This window comes from Struthio camelus, chromosome W (assembly GCF_040807025.1).
Source record: "Struthio camelus isolate bStrCam1 chromosome W, bStrCam1.hap1, whole genome shotgun sequence".
Classification (NCBI taxonomy): domain Eukaryota; kingdom Metazoa; phylum Chordata; class Aves; order Struthioniformes; family Struthionidae; genus Struthio; species Struthio camelus.
In genome coordinates this window covers 33,099,328-33,112,481 of record NC_090981.1, presented here as the reverse complement: position 1 = coordinate 33,112,481, position 13,154 = coordinate 33,099,328, and the positions used below count along the sequence as shown (strand labels likewise).

The 13,154-nt window shown below is 38.6% G+C and overlaps 1 long non-coding RNA gene across 1 annotated transcript in view; it reads left to right on the top strand.

Moving 5' to 3' along the window:
* Positions 1-1,482: 1,482 nt before the first annotated feature.
* Positions 1,483-13,154, top strand: part of LOC104150471 (uncharacterized) — an 86,908-nt gene continuing 75,236 nt past the window's right edge. Inside the window, exons 1-4 of the long non-coding RNA XR_011137284.1 lie at positions 1,483-1,734; positions 3,152-3,219; positions 4,584-4,766; positions 7,618-7,700. This is a non-coding gene — a long non-coding RNA (uncharacterized lncRNA). The remainder of the gene's footprint in view (positions 1,735-3,151; positions 3,220-4,583; positions 4,767-7,617; positions 7,701-13,154) is intronic.

The following is a 13,154-nucleotide window of genomic DNA, read 5'->3' as shown; positions in this document are numbered from 1 at the left end:
TAACTCAGGAAAATGCAGGAGTTTGGCTCTCGGTGTGAAAGCTGCGTGCTCATGATGATTGAACGAAGCCCAGAACTGAACAAAATAGCTTTGGAAATACAGCCTTTACTTGACTGGGAGAGTCTGGAAATGTATTTGATAAATTTTGTGGTTCTGGGCACAGTGTAAATGAGACACTTTCTGGTGCTGCAGTATGTAAATATGGGAATGTTTTTCCTGGCTCTGCTATGCTCTGTGACTGGCCAACTACTCTTGTATTAATCCTAGCACTGAAAGGAAGTGTACTGAGTACGGCCTTCTGATTTAATAAAATACTCAAAATAGTTTAGTGTTAAGTATATTTATAACAAGCAGGTGTCTGAGACAGTAGCATAAATTAGGTACGCATAACTCGGTGCAGAAAAAAGGCTAACATGTATTTCAGGGTTTATTCAACTATAGTGCATTTATATCATGTGTTTCTTTACAATATCAAATCAGACATGCTTTCTAGAAGCGCTATGGTGAAAGACGCACGTTTCCTAATTTAACGTATAGGACCTGCCTCTTAGCTCTTCCGTTCTCCTGTAAGTGACGCTGGTATCGCTTCTGGATGTTGTTTTGGCTCAGGTGCCTGACGGAGGCTTTTTCTTTCCCTCCTTTTTTTCTGCTCCTAAGCGAGGCAGATACCTGTGGTTTGAAACGACGTAAGGAACAGCGTGTTCGTGAGACGCAACTGCAATTTTGCTGTCCCCAAAGATTCAAAAATCAAGGGAGAAATCCCCACAAAACGGGAAAAAGTAAAGATGAAACCATCTATCTTTAAATGTATTTGTTATGCTGAAGTGGTGTATTCCACGTTGTGAGGAGTTTGGTCTTACTTTTGCATTACTTCCTTTCTTTGGGTAGTTTTGCAGCCTCTTTAGCCTTGGCATGTCTTTTTCTTTTCACAGACTTCCCGATTTGTGGAAGCAGCTCCAGAGTTTCTTTGCTGCTTGTTCTCTGTCCCCAAGGCTGTTCTGTGCAGCCAGGGAGGCCGCAGAACGAGAGCGAACTTTCGGTTTGCAGTAGGGAGTCGCTGAAACAAACCACCCTTGTTTCAGAGTTCTTGCTATTCCTCTTCCCCTTCCTATTAGAGTAGTATCACTTTGGGGACCGAAAATAATATGGCTTGTTCCCCACAAGGCTGTTTCAAACTGCTGCACTTCTGTGGGTGGTGGGGCAATGGGGAAGGCAGTAAAGTTAAAAGAGCCTTTTTCCCAGCTGGGTGTAAAATTGGTGCTAGAGCTGGAGCTTTTTGCATTATTGCAAAGTTGTCTTTAGCTTTGGCTATACTTTTGTGGCTCTAGATGTGTTCAAAAGCATTGATTCTGCTGTGACTGCAGCCCAAGCCTGTTGCTCCGTCTGATGGGACCGTAATAGACTATTTCCTGCGAGATGGTACTTCTCGGCTGACTGAACAGAGCTACAGAGAACTCTGCTTTGCTGAAGCTCAAGGATGAGTTTAAAACCGTATTTTGCTTATTACTAAGTAGCTATCTATCACAGAGCTTATTATGTTTTCCGACTTGTAGAGACAGGCTGCTTGACTGAATGAATTGATGCTATGAATGTAATTCCCATTCACAATATCCAGTTGTTTTTTTCCCGTCTCCTTCCAGATTATCTTCCTCCTATCCTGCTCTCTCCCTTTCCAGGTCTGTTCTGCTCTGACTGTGAAGATGGTAGCTGCTTGGAGCTTTAGTTCTTGCTTCCGTGAGTTTGGAGAGTATATCTTGTGGTTCTTGGGTGACGTTGAGGACAGGCTAATTCTGTGAGGAGTTCAGACAGACACTAGTTCAGACTGCTAGTTCAGCTGGAGCCCTTGGCAAGGCTGATTTCAGATGCATCTAGTATATTTACTATTTGAGATCCCTGAATGTAATTTGTGATGACACCATGTGGACCTTATTTTTTTTATCAGTAGCACTAATGCTCCTCTGTCATGCCATATTTCTTGCTTAAATTGAGTTGGTGGCTACTGCCGACTAATCTTCTAGTGGCAGCCTATGGTCGAGTGATTAATCACCTCCTCATACAATATTCTTAACTAACAGTATTCTTTCTTACTGTGAGAACAATTTGGAAACAGTTTGCTTTGTCTGCCTTTTTTTTAACATAATTGGCACGCGGTCTGTTTATTGGAAGGGTGTCTTTCCCATGTCAGTGCCTCATTGAAATGCTGTTACATTTCTAACTGCACTTGACAAAGTTAGGATCACTATGCATTAAAATTGTTTTTTGATTTACCTACTGTCTGTAGGAGTTATGCTTGGAAGGATGGAATGACTTTTACTGTCAGTGTACAAGTTTAGTTTAACAGTCACTGTTGCGATCTAGGATGTTGTTTAACCACAGAGCTCATGAAAGATTTGAACTTCTTTATGCATCTTAGCCTTCTTTGCACACTGGTCCAAGGCACTCCTCTCCTTAGAGTGTGATTTCTGTTACTACGTCAGAACTGCCACATTTAGTGTATCCTAAGGCAAAAAGAGAGTTAAGATTCTATATTAGTCTGTGCTACCGGTTGACCACTTTTGATTAGGGCCTAACGACTGCTGACACTGCTGTCTGACCATATTGCGTATAATATTAGATACAAGTCAAGAAACTAGGGCAGTATGGAGGTGAAAACTCAGGAAGTCATTTGCCTTTAAGTGTTTGCTTCAAGCAGCTTCTCATCTGTTTTCAGTTATTTCATCAAATTTGGAGAGTTTAAGATCAATGACAGCTTTGTGTTGTCGCCAGAAAAGAAACATTTGAACAGAGAAAGGGGTTACGTAGCTATTTCAACAGGGAAAGACAACATGTTTCTGTGATTGCTGGTGGTTTATTTATTCTTATTAATTGCACATGGTATTCATAAGTAGAAGGTAGTATGTTTTTCCGAATGGCAAGTTCTGTTATGACTCTGTTGCCATTCAAGGTTATAATGGGACAGTTGCATAATGTTTTTTGGATTCATCTATGTTGCAACCAGTGAGGACTCTTTTGGCCTATATAAGGCTATTCGTTGCTCATCAGTATTTGAAGGTTGTGTTTTACAGGACAGGCTTGTTACATGTGTATTTAAGGCTAACTAGCGAGTTCTGGAGATCTCTTTTATGCTGTTAATATTGGTTTTCTCTCGTAGTTCCAGTAAGGCACCAGCTGGATACCTTGGTGCAGCATCAGTATTCATGGGGAATACTGGAAGGCAAGGTGAGGTATATCTGTATTATACCCACATGTTCTTACATCTGTACACACGCTCTGCATACTCTTTTCCTTCATGTGTCATTAGGCAAAAATAGGAACCTTCGTTTTTGCATCAAAAATGAAATATGGTGCAGGGATGCTATTCGTGTTTGTATGCAATTAAAATACATATTTTAGTTATTTACGTAAATAAACTCATGAAATGTTATAAATAATGATGTGTAGGTTATACCGTTTATGGGAAAAGATACATGTAAGAGCGTAAATGGAAAGTATTTTTATGCAAAATTTTGTGAATGACGTAGTTTTGAACCTTAAGCAAGTATTTTAAGGAGTAAAGCATGGTTATAAAAGTTCTGGAACGTTCCTCTTTGAGGAAATGCGGAAGGATTTTCTTATATTATCATGAGTTAAAGAATCTTAAGAATAGGCTTCTACCTTTAGTTATCTCACCCTATTAATGTTCAGCGAACTGTCCTGTTTTCAAGCTGAGTTGTCCTGGTAAAGAGCTTGAGGAAAAATAACGTTCACGTGGCCGTGAAGTGTTAAATTTGCTTTTTACACCAAAGATGATTTTTAGTTTTGTTATTGAAAGTGGTATGCATAAAAAATGAAACTAATCTGTAATAGTTCAATGCCCTTTTTCTTTTGTTGCTCTGTATTTGAGCAAACTAGCGTGTGAGCATTTTCGCATTCTCTAATAAAATATTTGGATTTGGTTGCACGCACATGGGACTCGTTAATCAAACACAAGCTACATGGTAAATAAATGCCACAATTTAGTTAAGTTTACTTAGCGTAGCTGACAGTTGAATAGGAAGCATACAGCTACCTGCAGGTGTGTGTATACCTGCAAAGGTAATGAGCTTTTATTTAGAGAAATGCCCATAAAAGCATTTCAACCTTTACAATTCAGCCAATAAGTATTCGCCTCGCTGCTGAGGTAATTTGAGGGGAGGGGGGAAAAAAGCTTTCAAATCCTTAGAGTATAAAATAGTGGAAGCTGAGTGCTCAAGATATTCCTGAACTTCTGTTTAAACACTTGCCAATTTTCTTGCATTTTTTTTTTCTTGGTTTTAAACTTTAAGGGAGAGGGGCCTTACCTAATAAGCTTTAAATGGCAGCAGTTCTTTGATAATTCTTAGGAGCTTTTCCATCAAATTTTCCATTATATAATTTGTAGTTGTTCAGCCATAACGGCAAGTGATACGGATCTTTATAAAACAGTTTCCTGTGAATCAGGTTTGCATTATGAAATAGTAGCTGGCTCTTTTTAAATTCAGACATGTTGTATTTTTTTCTTCCTTAGATGAACATAGGACGTTAGTCTACCCCCAAAAAATCTTTTTTCCTCACTTTCTTGACAGAGACACAAAAATTGCATCCAAACAAATTGGTTCTTGCAAATGAACTGCTATTTACCTATTGAACAGATAAGCTTGAGTAGAAAATACAGCTGCAGCCCCAGGACACCTATGCACTCTTTGGTGAAGACCTTTCCAAGGAACGATAGGATAGTTAATTCTCAGCAGCATTGATTCTTCAAACAGGTATGCTATCGATCCTGGTAATAGGCGTAAAAACTTGATTAAACCAAAGTGATGGTTGGATATTGTAGCTACAACTCTGAATTGATCTGTACGTTTCTTAGTTTTTCTATCTTTAAACATAGGCTCATAGTGGGTGTGTTTTGTGTTTTTCTTTCTTTTTTTGTTTTTTCCCTCCTCTGAATAATATCTGTTACACGTATATGTCAGAGGACTTATTGGCGAGTGGAGTAGACTTACGGAAGGCAATGCTGGGCCTGGTCTGTAGTGATACCTGCCACGAAACAGAACAGTTGTAGAATTTAATGTTTCTTGATTCTTCAGACTTTTACTCTTTTATATAGTTCTGAAGCTGAAATACAACTGGTTTTGGAACAGATTAGTATACGTATATTGAAAAACTCTCCCATGTAAAGGAAGGAAAATAAGAGTAGCTTAACCAGCCTTGCAGGCATGGCCGTTTTCTCACTCATCTTCTCCCTGTCACATATATTTTTGTTCTTTCTGTATCTGTATAAGAGATCGAGGTAGTTTTTACTACCGAAAATGTGATATGGAGGCCTGAAGAATGTTTTATTTTCCTTATACAATCTCTCTTGCAGTGTGTTACAAGAACATTTATAATCTTGTGTCTTAGTAGCACAGAGACTTGAGGTCCTTAGGCCAAAAAAGATAAAAGGGGAGAAAAAAGTATGTCCCATGCTCTGTGCCTAAGAGCACTGTTGGAGACAAGGAGGCACCTAAGCAGACAGAAGCAATAGATCAGTTCCAGCGGCTGTTGCAGCCACTGGATGTAATCATCGAAACTATCTAGGGTAAGTGATGATTTCCCTTTAAAAAACAAAAAAGGACTACCCTTAGTTGTTTTTGTTTTTTTAATTGCTTTTTTGGAAGTAGTGTGTTGCTTCCTTCTATTTCTGACAGTCCTTTGTTTGGACACGTGATTTTTAATCATAATTCAGAACCTGCATTAATTCTTTGAGAGCGTTACTGCAATGCTTCATTGCAGTAATCGGGTAATTCTCCTTGGCCTGAATGCCTTCCTAGACCGGAAATAAACGTTTGGTTCTGTGGAGCTCTCAAGTGCAGTTCCCTCCGCCCTTCTGAACAGGGACCCCCAAATTTCGTTGTATGTGACTGATATTGTAAGTATGCGAAAGCTCTTTGAAATATTCTGTAAAACCAATCTGAATGAAACAGTACGTCACAGTTAAACAATAGCGTTTTTTGGTAGCAAGAAAACTCATTAGTATGTTTTTACTAGTTTGTTTTGGGCAAGGTGGAATTTGGGGAGGATCTTGAATGGTGACTCTTGTATTTTTCATAGTAATTCACTGAAGCTAAAAGGAGATTTGGGGAATAACTCCTAAAACTAACTTTGCTGTAACACTGTTCCAGTGAAGAATATATTTCCTCTAGAGGGCAATGCTTCACTTTCTTCTGAAGGAGGATAGGAGCATTAATAGGAAAATATGACTTTTGAAGGGGATAAAGAATTGCTTTCAATGCTGTGTTTCTCATGAGTATTGCTTTTATGGCTTATGGACTTAGGAGAGAGCTTTTTAAAAGCCAAGTACCCAAAAACCTTCGAAAGCCAGAATTCATAGTAACTCTAAAGACTATTTTAAGTATATGTCTATCTGGGCAGCCAGGGCTCAATTACAATTTTTAGATACCTTATTTTTCACAGCTGAAAGTAAATAGTTCAGGAAGGCACTATAACTCAAATACATCAGTCTGGTCTTCCTCTGCTCCCTCCTCCTAGCGCCTTGGCCTTGAAGAACTGAGAGCACATAGAAGTCTCTGTGCTTGAGCTTGCTTGAGGCCTGGGGCAGCTATGGTGCTTCTCTCTTGACTTTTTCTTCTGAAGTCGGCAGTCCAAGCTTTCCACAGCATGGATTAGTTAAACGTATGTAGAGGGGTGGTGTGCAGGACACTGGTGCCCGTTTTGGGGTGACAGGGGAATGTGCTCTTACCTCTCGGTTTGCCTTGTGATTGAATTTGGCCTAGAACAGTGTAGTTGATAGCATTTGGTGTCCTGGCCAAAAGTATTTGACAGTATTTCTAAAGACATGTGTAATGCGTTTCATTTAGGGACTGTTGAGGAAATTTTTATGCGGGTCAAATAGGTCAGACACAGTAACTACTTCAGACTTTTTGCTGATATTTTCTCGAGCAAATGTGGTTCTCTACGTGACAAGTAATATACCTGTATTCCTTGATATGAACAAACCCAGCCTTAATTTGAATGATTCTTAAGACTTTCTTCACTAGGAGCAATAATAAAATTAATAATATAAAATTCCTTTTAATAGTAATGTGAACTAAGGTATCAGTTGGGATAGAATTACTTAAAAGCAATTTCTTTTTTTAAAGGCGCTGCTGCTAGAGTTGCAAGTTATCAAAAGCATTCCTGTTGCAGATCGCTGCTGCTATTTCACATTGTATTGTAGAACTCTAATTTTCTTCCCTTTCCTTCCGACCCCTGGCGCTCCCTTTCCTTCCGACCCCTGGCGCTCCCTTTCCTTCCGACCCCTGGCGCTCCCTTTCCTTCCGACCCCTGGCGCTCCCTTTCCTTCCGACCCCTGGCGCTCCCTTTCCTTCCGACCCCTGGCGCTCCCTTTCCTTCCGACCCCTGGCGCTCCCAAAATATTTATTGACAAAAGAGAACGAGTGGCAGTAGGAGAGAAGAAAGTGAAGCAGCAGTGAAATGGGATTTGAGGCAACAAATTGCAGTCATGCCTGTCCAGTGTTTACATTCATCACTAGTACAATTACTTCTGTTTGCTAATAGATGAAACTTTTTCTGTGTACTCTAACTTTCTTGCTGCTAAAATTCTTACTCTCATCAAAGTGCAGATTCTTTCAAGTGATGCTGGGAGAGTACAGACTAGTGTTGTATCTGAGTAGGGTGGAAAAGAGAGGATAACCTGAAAGGTAAGCCAAATTTTCTTTTTTATTTTTCTAGTGTTGCCTGTTGCCTATAAGCTGGCATAGTTGTAGTATATCTTATAGTTTTTGTTTAGGCAAAATTCTCATCAACTTTGCTGTTATTTAACTGCACTGGGATTTTGGGGTGGGACTGGCAGCCTGATGCTGAGGCTCTCTGTTCAGAGCCCAAAAGACTGTTCTTGCATGTTGAAATTAATCCTTGTCTTTGCAGGCTACTTCTTTTATAGTGAACTTTAAGTGTAGTATGCTTAAAGTAGTCTTTTTTTTTTTTTTTTCTCCTTCCCCTGAAGAGTTGTAGGGTATTTTGAGAGTTGCATGTGTATGAGCATTATGGAGTAGATGTTCTTTGAAGCCTTTTGGACTTGAGAGCTATTATGTCCTTGCTAGTCATAGTTTGAGAGTCTAAATTCTGATACAGGCTGTTTATTCTAGAAATGCTGTGGTTTTTATTTTCTCCTGTTATTTAATACTGTTTTGATAGGAGTGAAGTTTCAGAAGGCAGCAATGCTATCAGATGGCTGGCTGCCGCTGATAGCACAGTTTCCCCTCAGCTGTGTGCTTCTACCAGGTGCCTCCAGCCCTGTGGCAAGCCAAGGCAGGTCGCTGAGCCAGTGGAAAACGGGGTCTGCAGGGTGGGAGGGGAAAGGGTCGTCTTTGGCCTGTTCAGCAGCCGCTCAGCCAAGGAATGAGAGTGGCCGCAAGGGAGAGCTGAGGGCGCATGACAGAGCGTGGTGTGGAGGAGGGCAGCCTTGCCCCTCTGCCAGTGCGAGACCAGTACAGTGAAATCTTACCCTAAACCTGCTGTGCAACTCTGTTCCCTGTCACACCTCACCAGTTCCTTGGCCCTTGCCGGACTTTGTGCCTTCTCCTGCCAGAAGTCCTCCTTTAGTAGAAATGCCAAGCTTCGCTGGGCTTAGGGCTATGCTTTCTGCACCTTTCTTTTGGAAAGGTGATGTCTGAATGTGTACAAGTGAATTTCTTGCCGTTGGTTTGGTAAAGTAGGTGAATTGAAATTGGTGTGGATGCTCATATTTGGATTGACTACTTTCCTTGTTTTTTTTTAAATAGTTACTAAATTACATTTCCTCAGTGTAATAAGGTTTCTGGAAAAGGAATTTCTAGGGTTTGTTTATCTATTTTTAAGTTATATTCTTAGTTTCATTCTCTGTATTTGGAGGAAAGGAAAGGAGAGTGTATTATAAGCGTATTTTTGTCCTCAAATGCAGTCATGCTGCTGTGGCTTATGTGATGTTGTTTTCACAGACTCCATCTACTATTCCAACTAGGGTAGAGTTTTTTTAAATGTAAAAATAAGTATCACTTTCTCCTGATACAGTTTATTTTGTTTTTTATTTTCTAAAATTGTTTTAGAAGACGTTTTAAATAATATTGCTGATAAGAGAAATATAATATACTTCTAAGCTAATAAAATAATTACTTTAAACAAAAGATTTAAAACTATTGGCTGTAAAAAAAAAAAAAAAAAAAAAAAAAAAAAAGCCAGTTTGACGTTTGTCACAGGAATGACATTTGTTTTTTCACAAGCAAATAATTCTCTCACACCTCTTCAAGACTGAGAGATACTTTAGGAAAAGCAAATAGTTAAAATTCACCTTAGCTTGGCATTGAAAATGAAAGAAACATTGTAAGGACCAAATGTATTTTCCTATTGAAAAGTCTATTGCTGTTTTGGTATTAGGATAATATAATTTTACCTGCTTCGTGTTTTTTTGTTAGTTTTTTAATACTATATGCTATTCATGCTATACTATATTTCATTTCTAAAATTTAAATTGGATTGCTTTTGAAAAAGTGTTTGAGAATTGGACGTTACTGAATACAGTAACATTATTAGTAACCATGCCAATAACGTCATGCACAAGAAGTCGTGTCAGAAGGGTGTAACCTTGTAGAGTCGAGTTTATTTTCAGTGTTGTAACTTCTGAAAGCCTTTAGCAGGGGAGGAAGAACTTGTGTACGTTAGCAATTTGTTAATACCTATTTGACATCACTGTGTAGAATGCGCATGCAACGTCCTCTTTGGGTTTTCCTGCAGTAGCTTTGTGCATCTGATGACGTTTGCAGTTAGTAGTGTATCATTGCTCGATTCAGGTTCTGTTACCGTTTTTTTGATGCTGTAAACTTATAGGACATTCAACTACTTTATTTCAAATGATTACATAGAAGTTTTTAAGTGAGCCACTCTTTGGCCAGTTAAACTCTGCTTTCCAAGATTTCTGTGTTTGTCATCAACTCTAAAGTTACAAAGTGATAAAAGAAATAAAGCTATGTTTGTATCTTATAAAGATACCTAGATACAGACCACAGACATACATTTTATTTATATATATATATATATAGATATATTTATATAAACTCTTACCACCTTTGAGTTAAAGACCTTGGTATTTAGGTTTATTCTTTATCTAGAAATTAATATACATAAAAGCAAGTGACTTTAATACCAATTTTGAAATATCTAAAACACAACACTGAACAATCCTATTCAAAGCCTGGCTTTGCTCATGATTTTTGTTATCGTTATTCTGTTAAGATTAGTTTTATGGTATTCAGTTATGTCAACAAGTGTTTCCTTTGAATAGAAATAATCATGGAGGTTTGAGGGTACAGTTTTCAAACAATGTCTCTATTTCTGCAAATCTCTTGCTTTATTTAGACTGATGATACCAAACAATATGATCCATTGAATTCTACCCGGTAATTCGGGAAGAGAAGAGGAAACAAAGGCCTGATGACGCTGGGTCGTACCCGGCGTTGGGCCGCTCAGTGCCAAGCGCACAGTTCACTGTTCGGTCACCTGTGTCTGACAGCGTAGCGTGCTGAGCGCGGTTCTCGGCACTCTCCCCCTGCCTCAAAGCTCGTTTGGGGGCTGCAAACATTGCCTGGCTCATTATTCCCCGAGGGAGGTTAAGGCCTTTACTGCCCGACCGGAACTGCTTGCTCATTAGAGCCCTGGCTTTGGCACCCGACGTGTCGTCCCTGCCAGCCTTCCTACTGGGATCAATGGCGTTCATGTTCCCTCTCGTAAACATACGCTCGGCGCTGACCTCGGCAGAGAGCTGCCTCCTTAGCTCGCGCTAAGAAACAAGTTCAACCTTTACAAAAGGGAGAAATTACGATAATAGGCAGAAATGAAGCTGGTGGAAGAGGCACCGATTAATTCGCTCAAAATAGAAAGGGAGGAAGAAAAGTATTTGCTTTAAGCAGAGTCCGGTCCGCTGCTCAATACCCATCATGTATTTGAATGCTTGGAAATGCTTGGAGAGTAATTTAGAGTCATTAATATTCTCTGCTAGCACCTTTTCTCCATATGTACAGAATTTGGGGTCCGTTGTGTTTTTAAACATCTATAAGAATTTAACTTCATAGTAAATAAAAGCTCTGTGAGCAATATGACTGGTTCAGGGTATGTATGAGGTGTTGCCATTAATAAATAATGGTTATTGGCAGGGTGAATATTTCACTTCACTTAATTTTTTTCTTTTTTTTTTTTCCCCTTCCTGTTAGAGACAGGTATATTTCTGTGTGCTGGGTAGGATTTTTAAAATGAGCTTGCTTTGGCGTATGTTTTTCATGGAAATACAGACTTGGCTGTGTATGCTGGAGTGGCCCTTTAGGGATCACCCAAATGTGCTCTGACTATTCTTTTACAGTACAAGAATTAAAATAAGTGCACTTTTTTTTACTCTTTACCCTCCTTGCTCTGTTGCAAGTCAGAATATATTTCTTACTCCGGGCAATCGGAAGCTAAATGAAATAGACTTTGGCTCTTTTGCTTGTACGTTTCTTCTTATCATTAGAAATGTTGAATTTTTTGATGCAAATATTAGAATATAAAATTGTACGTTATGTAAATGTAAAACCAAATAAGGTATGCTAGCCCTCTTACATGGGATGTTCTCCCGTTGTATTTATTTCTCAATTTCACAGTGGAGAGGATGGTTCTTAAATATCTAGGTAAAAACAAAGCTTATCCCCACTGCAGTAATCATGTCTTCAGGCCTGGGAGTGGGTTCTTATTAATCTAAACATTATAAAGAGAGCAAAAGACATGCTGTTGTAGAGAAAAGGGTAAAGTTGCTTCTTCATTTTGCATGCAGTAGTAAACAATCAACTTCTGAAGGACAATAATGACGTTGTTTGGTGCTATGGAGAGGGAGGTAGGGTGAACCTAATATGTGAATAAACTAATTATTTCTAATATTGTTAGTTCTGCTAAATTTCTGTTTCTTGAAGTGTGTAACATCTTGTTAAATGTTATGTATACTAGAGATAAAATGATACTTTTGGGGGAATGTTCGAATTTCATAAGGGGAAGAAGTCTTGTAGTCTTTTAAAAAAAAAAAAAAAAAAAAAAAAGTGGGGGGGGAGGGTTACGTAAAATGATGCCAGAATTTGGATTTTAAAATGGGAGTAGATCCAGATTTTGTTGTGGGTTTTCAGTAGACGTTCTCTGAATTGTGAAGTGATTGATTGCTGTTAATGTAGTAAATTCACTGTTGTATTGTGTGTATTCAGTTCTAGAACGGTTCTTTAATTTCCTTATTTAAAATGTGATTAGTATATAACACTTTAACAAAAACATAATATGATTAAGTTGGATAAGTGTTTGTAAAATTTTCTTAAGACTTCATATTGTTTCCCTAGTTGCATTTCTTGCGCACGTCTTCCACGTTGTACAACAAATAAAATGAGTTGGATAATAGCTTCAAACTGCATCTCTTTTAAAGAGTTATTAAATCATGATAGCAAGAGTGGTTGTTCCTGCTATCTGATGACTGGAAGTTTGTAGCGGATAAGCGTTCATTTTCATGTGCTGGAGAACATCAAAACGTTCTTCCCAGAATCCTGTCATGCTCATTTGGGGGAGTCAAATTGCACTAATGTTGACAACTATTCATTTATAATTGACATATTTGACACTAAATATTTTTGGGAGGGCAACAATTCTACAATTTGTTGAAATGATTTGAAATCTACGAAGCTGGATGCAGTCTTAAAATCTTTATGGTAGCTGGACATTGCTTTTTTTGTCACTGTTTTCTGTGAAACTTTTTTCCGTTCTTAGAAAAAAAAAAAAAGGAAAAACTATGTAAGATAACATGTGAGCAGCTGCAAAGATACATTTAAAAGAGAACATAATGCAAATTTGTTTTAAATTCAAATGCACTGTGGTAAATTCTGGACATTGTCTCTGGCACTGCTTCAGACCATTGTATTTAGGTTTGGCTGGTAAAACTTTTGTACGAAAAATATCGTATGCACTCAGATATGTGAACCTTCTTCTTCCATTGACTTGAAGGGAGCTGAGAACTCTCCCTTTATGGTAAGGAGAGGGTTTTACTGTTTTAGTTCTGTGGGGTTTTTTTCCCCCAATATTAATTTAAATTTTTCCTAATAGTTGTAGTTTTTTTTATG